At 35.8% G+C, this 13065-nt stretch overlaps 1 pseudogene; it reads right to left on the bottom strand.

Moving 5' to 3' along the window:
• LOC140507978 (heat shock cognate 71 kDa protein pseudogene) lies at positions 1-3006 on the bottom strand (annotated as a pseudogene).
• Between the last annotated feature and the right edge of the window lie 10059 nt (positions 3007-13065).

The raw sequence follows: 13065 nt of genomic DNA on the forward strand, positions 1-13065 counted from the left end.
TCAATACTGCTCAGACAAATGCAAATTAAAACAAAGCTGAAGTACCACCTCACACATCAGAGTGGTTAATATGACAAAAATGGAAAATGTTGGATGTTGGAGGAGATGTGGGAAAAGTGGGACACTAATACTTTGCTGGTAAAGTTGTGAACTGATCCAACCATTTTGAATAGCAATTTGGAACTATGTCCAAAGGGCTATAAAACTGTGCATATCCTTTGTCCAGCAATACCATTGCTAGGTCTGTATCCCAAAGACACTCAAAACAAAAGAGGGGAGAAGACCTATTTGCACAAAAAAATTTCTAACAGCTCTTTGTGTGGTGGCTAAGACTTGGAAGTCAAAGTGATGCCCATCAACTGGGAAAGGGAAAAGTAAGCTGTGGCATATGATTGCGATGGAATATTATTGTACTATTACAAGCACGATGACTTCAGAAAAACTTGGAAAGACTTACATGAACCTTTGCATAGTAAAGTGAACAGAACTTGGAGAACATTATACACGATAACAGAAATATTTTTCAGTGCAGAACTGTGAATGACTTAGCTATTCTCAGCAATATAAAGATCCAAGATAATCACAAAGGACTAATGCAGCATATTATCAGCAAAGAACTGATATTGACTGAATACAGATTGAAGCATGCTATTTTTCACTTTCTATTTTTTCCTTTAATTCTGGCCTTCTTACACAAAATGACTAATATGGAAATGTTTCTCATAATTGCACGTATCTGATTGTATGCCATCTCAGGGAGGGGGAGGGGAAGAAGGGCAAGAGGGAGAATTTGGCACTCAAAACTTTAAGTAAAAGTTTTAAATAAAAATATTTTTTTAAATGGGAAAATAATTTCATTCAACATTCTACTAGCATTGATCCTTTGATCCATTGGTTTATCCATTGATTTAATCCATTGATTATGTTTAACCAGCTCTGTGCTATTTAAGGTGTGATATTCTCTCTCTACTACCAGTATTATATCCTCACTGTAGACATATTTATATTTTGAAAAACTAGCTTTCAGATCTCTCAATCTCAAGTGCTTAGTGTCCACTTTTCTAATTCTACATAATTCTACCTAAATTCTAAATTCTAAACTCTTCTCCTCTTTTAATTAATTTCATTGAAGATCTCAACTCTGAAAGTGAGAGGAGAATGTGGGAAGGGGATGTATGTGCTGACAGAGCACACAGAAATATGACTGGAACCTACTTGAAACAGTGAGTCACATGAGGCACTCATCAGTAAGGATAATATAATCTTGACAAGAGTTCCAAAATTGAAAGGATCCAGTTCTTTGCAACTAAAAAATTCAGCGGAAATCTCTAATCAAATTTCAAATACACAGCCCCAACCACTCACCAACTTAAACACTAGCATTCTGGATATATATTTTTTTAACTTCCACCTCACTTTTGTTATTTTTACTATTTTTTTATGGTGCCAATTTTAAATAGCTTTAATTCTCCAGGACAAGAATTGCATTTCCACTTGTTTACAGTACTGATAAAGTGCAATGTTGCTCACTTCTCTCCCTCTGCACACATTCAAGTATTCAGAATGCCCAGATTTACACAGTAGCTTAAATGTTACTTTTAAACTGCTACTGCCCCGGCTACAAATTTTGAGTCCTTCAGTTTTTGGAAAGTTGTGTGGAATGCTCTTTCTTCTGTTGTTCAGTTGTTTAGCACACCAGGTTGGTTGTCTCAATAAGTGGTAAATGTCTGTGTCTGTTTGGTGGGGGATGATGGTATTACATTTGATGAGAACAGTCACAACTCCACCAGCAGCTTCAATTCCAAGGGCAAGAGAAGTGACATCCAACAGCAACAAGTCCTGCACATTCTCAGATTTATCTCCAGACAAAAAGGCAGTCTGGACAGCTGTGCCATAAGCAACAGCCTCATCAGGACTGATAATCTTGTTGAGCTCCTTGCCATTGAAGAAGTCTTGCAGAAGCTTCTGGATTTTGGGAATTCGAGTGGAACCACCCACCAGGACTATATAATGAATCTGTAATTTATCTAGGTTGGCATCTCTTAAGGCCTTTTCCACAGGGTCCAGTGTGCCACGGAAGGGATGAGCATTCAGCTCCTCAGAACGGACTCGAGTGATTGATGTATAAAAGTCGATACCTTCATAGAGGGAGTCAATCTCAATACTGGCCTGGGTACTAGAAAACAGGGTGCATTTAGCATGTTTACAAGCAGTGTGAAGATGTCAAACAGCCCTCTTGTTCTCACTGATGTCTTTCTTGTACTTTTGCTTGAACTTGGCAATGAAATGGTTGACCATTCAGTTGTCAAAGTCCTCCCCACCCAAGTGGGTGTCCTCAGCCATGGTCTTGACCTCAAAGATGCCATCTTCAATGGTAAGAGTGGAGACATCAAAAGTACCACCTCCGAGGTCAAAGATCAGCACATTTCTCTCAGCACCAACCTTTTTGTCCAAGCCATAAGCAATAGCAGCCGCAGTTGGCTCATTGATGATTCAGAGAACGTTGAGACCAGCAATGGTTCCAGCATCTTTAATGGCTTGATGTTGGGAATCATTGAAATAGTCTGGTACCGTGATGACAGCATTTGTGACAGTCTTCTCAAGGTAAGCTTCAGCAATTTCTTTCATCTTGTTCAAGACCACAGAAGACACTTCTTCTGGATAGAAACTTTTGGTCTCCCCTTTGTACTCCGCTTGGACCTTAGGCCTTCCTGTGTCATTCACCACCATAAAAGGCTAGTGCTTCATTTCTGACTGTACAACTGCATCATCAAATCTGCAAACAATCAGATGTTTGGCATAAAATACTGTGTTGGTGGGGTTCATTGCAACTTGATTCTTTGCAGCACCATTGATTAAACATTCTGTGTTGGTGAAGGTGATGTAACTGGAGGTGGTCCCGTTTCCTTGGTCATTAGCAATGATCTCCACTTTTCCATGTTGGAAGACTCCCACACAGAAGTAAGTGGTACCAAGATCAATGCCAACTGTGGGTCCCTTCGACATGGTTGCTGGGGAGTTGGGGTAGTAGCTGACCACTGTGGAGAAAGAAGGGCTGCTGCTGAGCTGAGTAGCTATTTTTTAATTGCCAACATTGCAAATCTTAGTTATTACTATTCATTCTAAAAGTATCACTTTAACCTATATCCTGGGCTAAACAAGCTTTTCTGACTAATATCATAATTTATTTATTGTGTGTCTAGGGAAAAACAAAAGTTTTGTAAGCTTAGGAGCAACTTACGAATGAACTACGAGAGAACACAACATATTCATCATCTAGAATGATGAGTATTTATGAAATTTTAGCTTTATAATATAAAAGTGTTACTCAGAATAACATTTATTTGGCCATTAAAATAATCATTTACTTATATCCATCTATCACTGTCACTCTCTGTTATCATCTGCCTCTCTGAATAGATTTCTATTATGAAAATTCCATTTGGCCATTTATTCCTTGTCCAGACTGTTAGTCATCCAGACTAGTATAAATCTGAAAACAAAATGATGTCACCTGCCTGAGTATAATAATTATAAATTTTATTTGATGATAAACATATCTATGGAAAAGTTCAGGTCACTTCATAGCAACAGGAAAAAAAAACAGCTATTTCACAAAGTAGGATCCATAAGCAAGGGAATTGTACTCTCTGGAAGTTGATTCAATGAATTTATTTATTCAGCCATGATATCACAGATGGGAGTAATTCTATCGTAACTGAAGGGTAAATGTTCCTCGATGTCATCTACCCTATACAATTCTTGCCATGTCTTTCCATAGTTTCTCTCTAAGGGAGACATTTCCAGTACTCTAGTGACCTTCCTTTGACTCTTAATGTTTCAGGAATACCAGTGCAGTCCTTAGACTGTCCATCTTTTATATATCTTTTGGAATATCACCTCCTTTGTAGACATACATTTCTCAGATAATATCTCTTAAAGTTATAATTTCCTCCACTTGTTGAAATTCCTCTTCCTTCACGGTCTGACTCAAATGACATCTCTTAACCAAGAGTCTCTTCCTACAAAAAGGCACCTTTCTCTTGAAACTATCTCAAATTTTGGATTTTTTTTACTCCTAAAATAGTTTTATAGCATATATACATTCATATGTATATATATATGTATATGTTTCTTCTCCCACCAATAGAATGCAAGAACCTTGAAAACAGGGTCTATATCTAATTTCACTTGATTTCATCAAAGAACAAGACCATATTCTCCTATTTAGTTGAATCAATTACATATAGAATCCTGGGTTCCAAAATTGAATTAACTCAATGTCTTAAAGTTCAGTTTCCTATGACAGTGAAAGAGTTTATGTCATAAGCTGCATCCTGAATAAGATCTTATTCAGCTATTCAGACTAGCTATTTAGAAGCCAGTCTGGAGAGATTCCAATGAGAGGTATTTTTCAATACTTTGGTATATTTATACAACTATCTTGGTTAAAGGCAATTTCCAAAGATTTAAACTATATCTCCATTGTTATGGTTTAAAATTATTATTCACTTTGCTTTCTTTGATAGCCTCAACAACACTCTTCTGCTCCCTAAAATAATTACAGTCCTTATATCTTGCTTAATTATATTTTATAATATAAAACACTATATTCTATCTCTTCTTAGGCTAATGAAGGCTAATTTTTCAACAAAACCATAAGGGTCATATTTCCTGGAATTTTATTTTTGTAAGAATTCTCTATTCTACAAAATATCTGTGTGTGTTTGTCCTTTGTTGCCAAAGAAAATCATGCCATCAGAGAAATAATGACATGACTTGAACTTGGCTTTGTTTTGAGTGAGGGAGGGCTGTGCAGGTAACCAGCCTCATTTCTCTTCCACAGCCATCTGAATCCAGTGACCAGATTTTCATCACGATGACTGGAGATGGCCCAGGGTGAGGCAATTGGGGTTAAATGACTTGCCCAAGGTCACACAGCTAGTGAGTGTCAAGTCTCTGAGGTGAGATTTGAACTCAGGTCCTCCTGACTCCTGCACTGGTGCTCTATCCACTGCACCACCTAGCTGCCCCTTACAAAATATCTGTATTGAACTTGAAGCATTATGCTCCCAAAAACCTAATTAAGTGATAAATAGTAAATGAATTACCACATTTTTTTGCCAGTCTTATTTTCAGAGCTACTTATGACGTGCTTATGACTGAACCCAACAACTTATTTTCATTGTTTTCTCTTGACCACTCTAGAACAGTTTATACTATTGTCTTTTCCCTTCTTGATATTCTCCTTTGTCTCCTCCAATACTGTGCTTTTATTGTTCTCCCCTAAACTCACTGAGTGTCTGTTGCTACATCTCACTGTCTTTTTTGGCTGGCTCCTCATTCTCTTCCCACCATAGATATTGGTCAAATTGAATTGAGATTACACTAGAACAGAAATAATCTTAGTAATGACAAAATATTCCACAAACACATAATTCCACCAATAAATTGGATTATCCAAGGAAATATTTTCTTAAGAAATCATTCTGGTCTTAGATCTTCCAGTAACCAGTAGTACATTCTCAGTCACATCAGTCCATCACATTGCTTCAACTCAGTTTCTAACTGGATAGTAATAGCTTCTTTAGTCCTTAGTTTTCCCATCTATGAAGTGAAGGGGCTGAGTTAAATCATTACTGAACCATGAAATAAAGCAGTACTAACCATAGAAAAGTAGTAGAAATTACTGAAAATGGTTGGAAGTAACTAGAAATGATTATTCTCACCATTCCTTCTTGGTAACTAAAATTATTGGCCTTACAAATAGATTGCTGTTTTTCAGTCATGTCTGATTCTTTGGGACCCTCATTTGGGGTTTTCTTAGCAAAGCCACTGGTGTGTTTTTTTTTCTTCTCCAGTTCATTTTACAGATGAAGAAACTGAGGCAAACAGGGTTAAGCGACTTGCCCAGGGTCACACAATTAGTAAGTGTCTGAGTCCAGATTTGAACTCACAAACTGAGTTTTCCTGACTCCAGATTCAACATTCAATCCACTGAGCCACCTAGCTATCCTATAAATAGATACTTGAGTATATAAGAAAAATTAACTTCAAATTATTAAAAAAAATCAGAGATGCAGCTACTAAAGTCTGAATGTAGTTGGCTTTCTTTTTGACCTGGTTTTAATATTTGGAAAGCCACTAATAAGTATTCAGGCATAAGATCATATATTTAGAGCTAGAAAGGATCTCTTCATTGATTTCAAATTTTTCATTTACAAATTGTAACATTGAAGCCCATAGAAGTTAGATAACATACCAATAATCTAACAAGAAGTAAGTAACAAGTGAGGATTCAAACTTCAGTTCTCTAACTCTTAATCCACCAGTTTTTAGAATACTGAATGTGGAGTAAGGAAGCACTAGATTCCATTTCTATCGTACATGCCTATACACCTGTATAGTCATGGGTAAGTCTTTTAACTTCTTTGAGACTAAGGTTACTAATCTATAAAAAAACTAAAAACTAGTGTCTGCAGTGCCTTTCTCACAGGATTATTTTGAGACTATATACCATAATTTCTATGATACAGTAATGTCTATAAAATGCCTTGCAAAATGTAAAAAGTCTCTCTAAATGTCAGCTATCATTACTTCTACCTTACCATGCTGTCTTAGACAACCTAGGTCCATACTCAAGCTTCTGGACAAGTCACTTAACCATTCTAGATCTGTTTCCTTGTCTATATAATTAGAAAGAGAAGATGGATCACTAAAGCCTCTGAATCTTTTTATCTACATTTTAATTCATTCTTATGGGGTAAAGCTGAATCAGGTTCAGTTTGATGGGTTCGAGTTCTGTTAAAACTAGGAGCATGGTCCTAGTAACAGATGCTGTGTGTCTGAGGACTAACCTAGCTTAGAGCCCAAACATCTATCATCACTTATCTAGGTGATCTGTTTTTTTGCCTTTTGCAACTCATACAACACATGAACACTGGAGAGTGGTAAATTTCCAAAATTCTTCATCCAAATTATTTAGTAATCTCATGCACACCCAAAAGCAACAGAAAACTAAAGAAATATATGACCAGACCATCACAGTGCTCCTCCTAGTTACCAACTTAGTCCATTCCATTCTCATGGACTGTTGTAACATCAGCCATTTCATAATGTCTGAAATCACCATGTGAAAGTCATCCAGCCATTTATGAAACCCAGTGAAGTATACAATGAGCCTGCATGCAACACCTTGGGCACAGATGGTAGCACTGGTAGAGAGAAAGAAATTTATCAAGACGTAAGTAGCCACAAGATGATCATATGGAAGAAAAGAATCACTCTGGGAGGGGTCATGCTGCTCTAATCTTTTGCATTCGCTCTGGAAGGAATGAGGCACATACATTACTTCAATAAATTAATGAAGTGTGCTCCTGCTGCTCTGTTGAATTGCTAAGCTATGTAAACAAAACTAGCTGGAGAATTCAGACAGCCCACACCTTGGAATAGACAGCAGTCTCTGCTCCCAGAAGCCAGCTAGAACTGTTCTAGAATGTATGCAGGTCGCATATGAATGTCCCATGGCAAGCCTCACTACTTGAAGATTCCCTTTAGATGGAGTGGATCTTCAAAGTTTAGAAAAGAGATTTGAGAAGTTCATTTAGACAGGGACAATTTCCTAATTTATACTGGGTCATAGATTTAGAGATCCAAGAGAAGCCTGGAGGTTTACCTCCCCTCTCATTTTTGAGGAGATAAAGTTGAGGAGATAGGGTTAAGGAACTAGCCCATGATCACACAGATGGAATGCAGCAGAGCTACAATTTGAATTCAAATTCTTAGACTCCCAATCCTGTCTTCTTTCCATCGAACCACATGAGAATAGTTTTCCAGAAAGAGTATAGAGTAAAAGTTGTTTTGAGGCAGCAATTAGCTCTGAAATGCGTTTTTAAATTTCTATTGAAAGAGTTAGAAAATTGAATGGAAAGCTCTAGATTTTATTTTTCAACCATATATAGCAGCCAAGGGAAATGGAGGTTATAATGGATTTTTTTGAAAAAAGAGCATATTCAGAAGGAAATTCCCTGCCACATGTGAATGAAAGGCTATAGATGAAGACGTAAATATAAATAAGTAGATGTGTGGATAGACAAATAATTAGATAGATAATTAGATGCTAAATAAGTAGATACATTAGTGAAAGAGTTTATTTTATCTATCATTTTGCTGATAAAAACATTGAACATTTTGGGGCCATTATGTCTTTTTTCATAAGAAAAGTGAGAAAAATACAAATCTTTAGAAATTCATATTACATCCTAATAAGAAATTCTTTTAAGGACAATAATCTCCACTTTTATTAATGCTCCTTTTCTAACCTGAAGATTCATTGAATGACATGGAAATTCTTCTCACATTATCTGAGATTTAGAATCTTCTGTTAGTAAATTTCATTTCTTTTTGCCTCTCAATTAACAGAGAAATGACAATTAGGGTATTATACAACAATCCAATACGTGAGAAAAATCTTGACTACTTGAAAAAAGCTTGACTTTGATGTACTACACTATAAGAAATGACTGTTTAATTACCTCTCCCCTTAATCTGACTATTTTCCTTAGGGGCCAGGGCAAACCTGTAATTTTATCAGTGATTAGTGTAACTTCTGAATCTCGAGTTGCCTGGGGCACTAAGAAGGTAATGGACATGAAGGGAGAATATATAAGAGGCAAAGTTTTTAGTTCTGCTGACTTGAGGGTGAGTCTCTAACCATCATCTCACAGTGCTTATTGTTTCTACAGAATGATGATGAATCAGTTTTTAAATTGACGGCCTAATTAAATCAATCTACAAGTAATTGTTAGCCATCTACTATATTGTATCTACTGTATTGTTCTAGGCACTTAGGATCCAAATATAATAAATAAAACACATTGTACTCTAATAAGGAAGATAGTAAAGATCTTTCTATCTGTCATTTATCTATACATGTGTACATACACACATATATGTATGTATATATGCATGATGTGCATACACAGACACCAGTGGTAGCCCAGAAGTCTTTGTGCAGTTTAAAATTATCTTAAGGTAGCTGAAATTATCTTGTCTTAATAAGATATTTTAATTAAGATAATAATATGTTCTTATGCTTTTGATAAAGCCTTGTGCCTCATTTGCCAGAACAATCAGGACATGAGTTCTCAAAGGTTCATTCCAGATATATTCTGACTGGTATGGCTGAACTGGCAAAACTTTTAATGAAAATCCAATTATGATGGACTGTATTGTGCATGTTTTCATACATATGTACATATGTATTCATTCACATGTATATCTACATATATAACACAAACATAAACATACATGCATACATGTGCATATGTGCATGCATATATATATGCACACAAATATGCCTGTTATCTGAAGAGTAGCTAAATTAGAGGGAGTGTCTCTCATCAGCAGAATGGATATGAGCTATTTAATTTTATACTACAGAACCTCTCAAAGACCATCTTCCAAGCCACAGAAGAGTTGTAATCTACACTGGCAACAGAAGTAGCCATACAAACAATACTGTAGGTACTTGAAAAAACTTAAGTATGATAAAGTTTATTCACAATCTTCTCATTAATTTTCTGTTGAAGGATGTTATATGGATTAATATGCAAATATTTATAAAGCCAGTGGTCAAATCAAAGCATTTTAATTAAAGAACATGGATGGTTAGCTTGCCAATAATGCAGCTGCAAAAGCATTTGTTATCAAATATTTATTAGAATTTATTAAGAGCTCTCCAAAGCATTTGGTATTGGAAAGGTCACATGGGTAAATGGTACAAACATTCTTTGACCTGGTAATTGTGTTAGAGGTGCTAAAATGTTTGCAGTTTGCCTCATTGTCTGAGGGAGGCGTATAATTAGTCACATGGGTGCTGTTCCCAGCTCTTAGAACAGATGCAAACCCAGCAATGTCATAGCCATTAAGTGTGACATGCTATTCATTCTCAGACTATCATGGAAAACAAATATGTTGATTGCTTTCCCAGGAACTGCCGAAAGAAATCTAGCTGTTTAATGAGGGGGAACAGTCAAAATACCAACCCTCTTATTCCCTGCTGTGGTTTTTAAAGGACCTAAAATGAGACATCATTTCAACTGCTACAAGAACTCCCAAACACGTCTGGAAATGACTTTGTATGGCTATGTTTAATTTATCATATATATATGTATGTGTGTATATTATACATGTATCTATATATTATATATGTGTCTCTCTATAGACATATACACACATATGTATATATATTTTAAACATTTAGGACACAGATTGATTCTGACTTCTAGATATCTAAAATAGATGATATACAAGTAAAATAGTTGAATCTTTAAGATTATCCTTATTACGATAACACATACAAAAAAAGGGTAGGAAGAAATATTTTTTTCTCATATTTCAATCTTTTTAAATACCAATCAGTGATGGCTAAATCTTTTTTTACAAACTTTGTATTTCAAATGATTACATAATAGAGAATAACATGGATTTTCAAAGAAGTGAGCGATGTAGATTATTACCACTAAACTGACCCTTCATCTTTCAAATAAGATGCTGCTAGGATTAGTTACTTTGTTTGTGGCTGAAAAGACCAATGTAAGATGAACAACTATTTCTTATTGCACACAATCACAAATACACACACACGCACACATGCACACACATGCATAATGTCTGGGGACTTGGTGTTATAACCTCTGTTTCTACAACTGATGCTCTTTGGGACTCTTCCCTAGACTCTGTAATCTTAAAAACAAACAAAAACAACAAAACTTGAAGAAGAAAAAAACCAGTTTTCTCCAAATGTCACATGAAAGGTTGGTTTTGGTTTTTCCACTTCTAGTACTTCCGAGCTTGTCATGTTCTTAGAAATACTACTATAGAGAAAAATCTTTGAAACCTGCTTTCTACCCTTACTACTTATGGCATTTCCACTTTTCAAATATTCCTCTGTTTTAAATTTTTCTCATTGGTCCAACTCAAGTGTTTTGTTATCCTATTCATCCACGTGATGACAAGTGAGTTGCTCTGGTCCAGCGATTTGTTACTGGAATTCTATTTTACCGTTTAACTTTGGATAGGGCTTGTGGATGATTCTGATGAATCAGGTAAAGAAATCAGATGAAATGTTGAAAATAATTCTCATGGACATATATGAATTGGGACACTACTATGGCTTCACATCCTTTATTCTCAGCCAGACTTAGCTCAGGCCAGTCCATTGATTCAGCTTGAGAATTAAAATGCCACAAGATATTCATGGAGCATGAAATTCAATACAAAGCATTTTACCTGAACAAGGTAAAATCCCACCTCAGATATTTAATAGTTTTATGGCTTAGGATAAATAATTTGATCTCTCTGGGCCTAAATTTATCTTCCTTTAACCATCTAAGGTCTCTTTCAACTAGAATCAGTGATCCTATAAAAGAATTATAAGAATGCAACTCTTAAAACAAACAAACAATGTTCCTCCCCTCTGCCTGAACATTTATTGGGACAGTGGCATTGGATAAAAATATGTCCCATAAGGCAATGGGACCTCTGCTAAGCCTTAAGAATACCAAATCCCGTAGACTGTGGTCTTTATAAGACTAGTTCTTTGGATTATTGAAACATGGTGACAGCCTCCTTGCCTACTTAAAAGGGAATCATTCCAGCCTAGGTAAAATAACACATAACACTAACATATAACATTAACTTCAACCATTGTTTGATACCACATTTATTGTATATTTCTATCAACTGTTTTCTTGAGATGTATATGCCAGTTATCTTGACTAGGCTTTCCACTTCTTTGTTGGTCACATTTTCAAATAATGTACTTTCCAAGCACCTTCCACATTGCATATATGATGAAAATCTTCTCTGGGACTTTTCACCAGAGCTTCCTTGAGCAGTCTGGGGCATAATCTCAGTCTTCTTTGGGTGCACCATTAGGCCATCTTGCTACAGTACCTCAGCAAAATTGTCCATACTAATTTACACTCATACATGTAAATGTTCTTCCACAGCATAGATCCCAGCAAGTATAAAGCGCTCAATGATTCTGATGACATTCATAGATTTAGATCCACATAGTTTTGGAAATGAATAGCCATCTTATCTAACATACCTGAAAAGGAATTCCCACTACAGCCTACCTATCTAATCACTGGTCATCAACCTTTGCTTAAAGATTTTTGCCATGCAACCCATTCCAATTTTGAATGCCTCTGTTGTCAATTTTCTCTTGTCTCTTTTTGCTGTTTTTTCCTACTATTAAAATGAGACTCTGTCTTTGAAACTGCTATTTGCTGACCTTAGTTTTGCCCTGTGGGAACGAACATACTGAAAACAATCTTTCTTCCATTTATTGACAACAAAACAATTCTCAGATGTGGCCTAAAGAGGGAAGAGTATATATGGAATGTCAATCCTTTATTCTTACAAACTATTTTCTCTAAAAATAGCTCATGATTACATTAGTTTTTTTAGTGCCACATCACAATACTGACTGTTTTGATCTTTTTTATATCCAGTTAAATTTCTACTTCTTTTTTCTTTTTTCAAGCAAATTGCTAATTCCATCTTACTTGACCTGATGTATAACACAGTTCATGGCTGTAATCCAGTAGTCAGCAAACTAGGGTCATATCACCTTCCTGTTTTTGTAAAGTCCACAAAGTTAATAATGTTCTTTATATTTTGAAAAATATAATAAATCTTTATTTTAAAATGTAAAAAACATTCTTAGTTCAGGGGCTGTACAAAAACAGGTGGCAGATTGGAAGTGGTCCAGGGCTGTAGTTTGCCAATCCCTATCTCTAGTCTGTCAAAAATATTTTGGACCCTGTCTATTCATCCAATGTGTTAGCTATCCTCCAGCTTTATGTTTTCTGTGAATTTACTAAGTAGGCCCTGAATACCTTTTCTAGATGGCTGATCAATACATAAATAACACAGAGGCAAATACACACATGTGTGTGTATGTGTGTGTATGTATATACATACACACACATACATATGTGTGTGTGTATATTCCATTGGAGAATTCCTTTTCTATCGTTACAGGCATATACCTTC

The sequence above is a fragment of the Notamacropus eugenii genome, chromosome 5 (genome assembly GCF_028372415.1).
Source record: "Notamacropus eugenii isolate mMacEug1 chromosome 5, mMacEug1.pri_v2, whole genome shotgun sequence".
Taxonomy (NCBI): Eukaryota; Metazoa; Chordata; class Mammalia; order Diprotodontia; family Macropodidae; genus Notamacropus; species Notamacropus eugenii.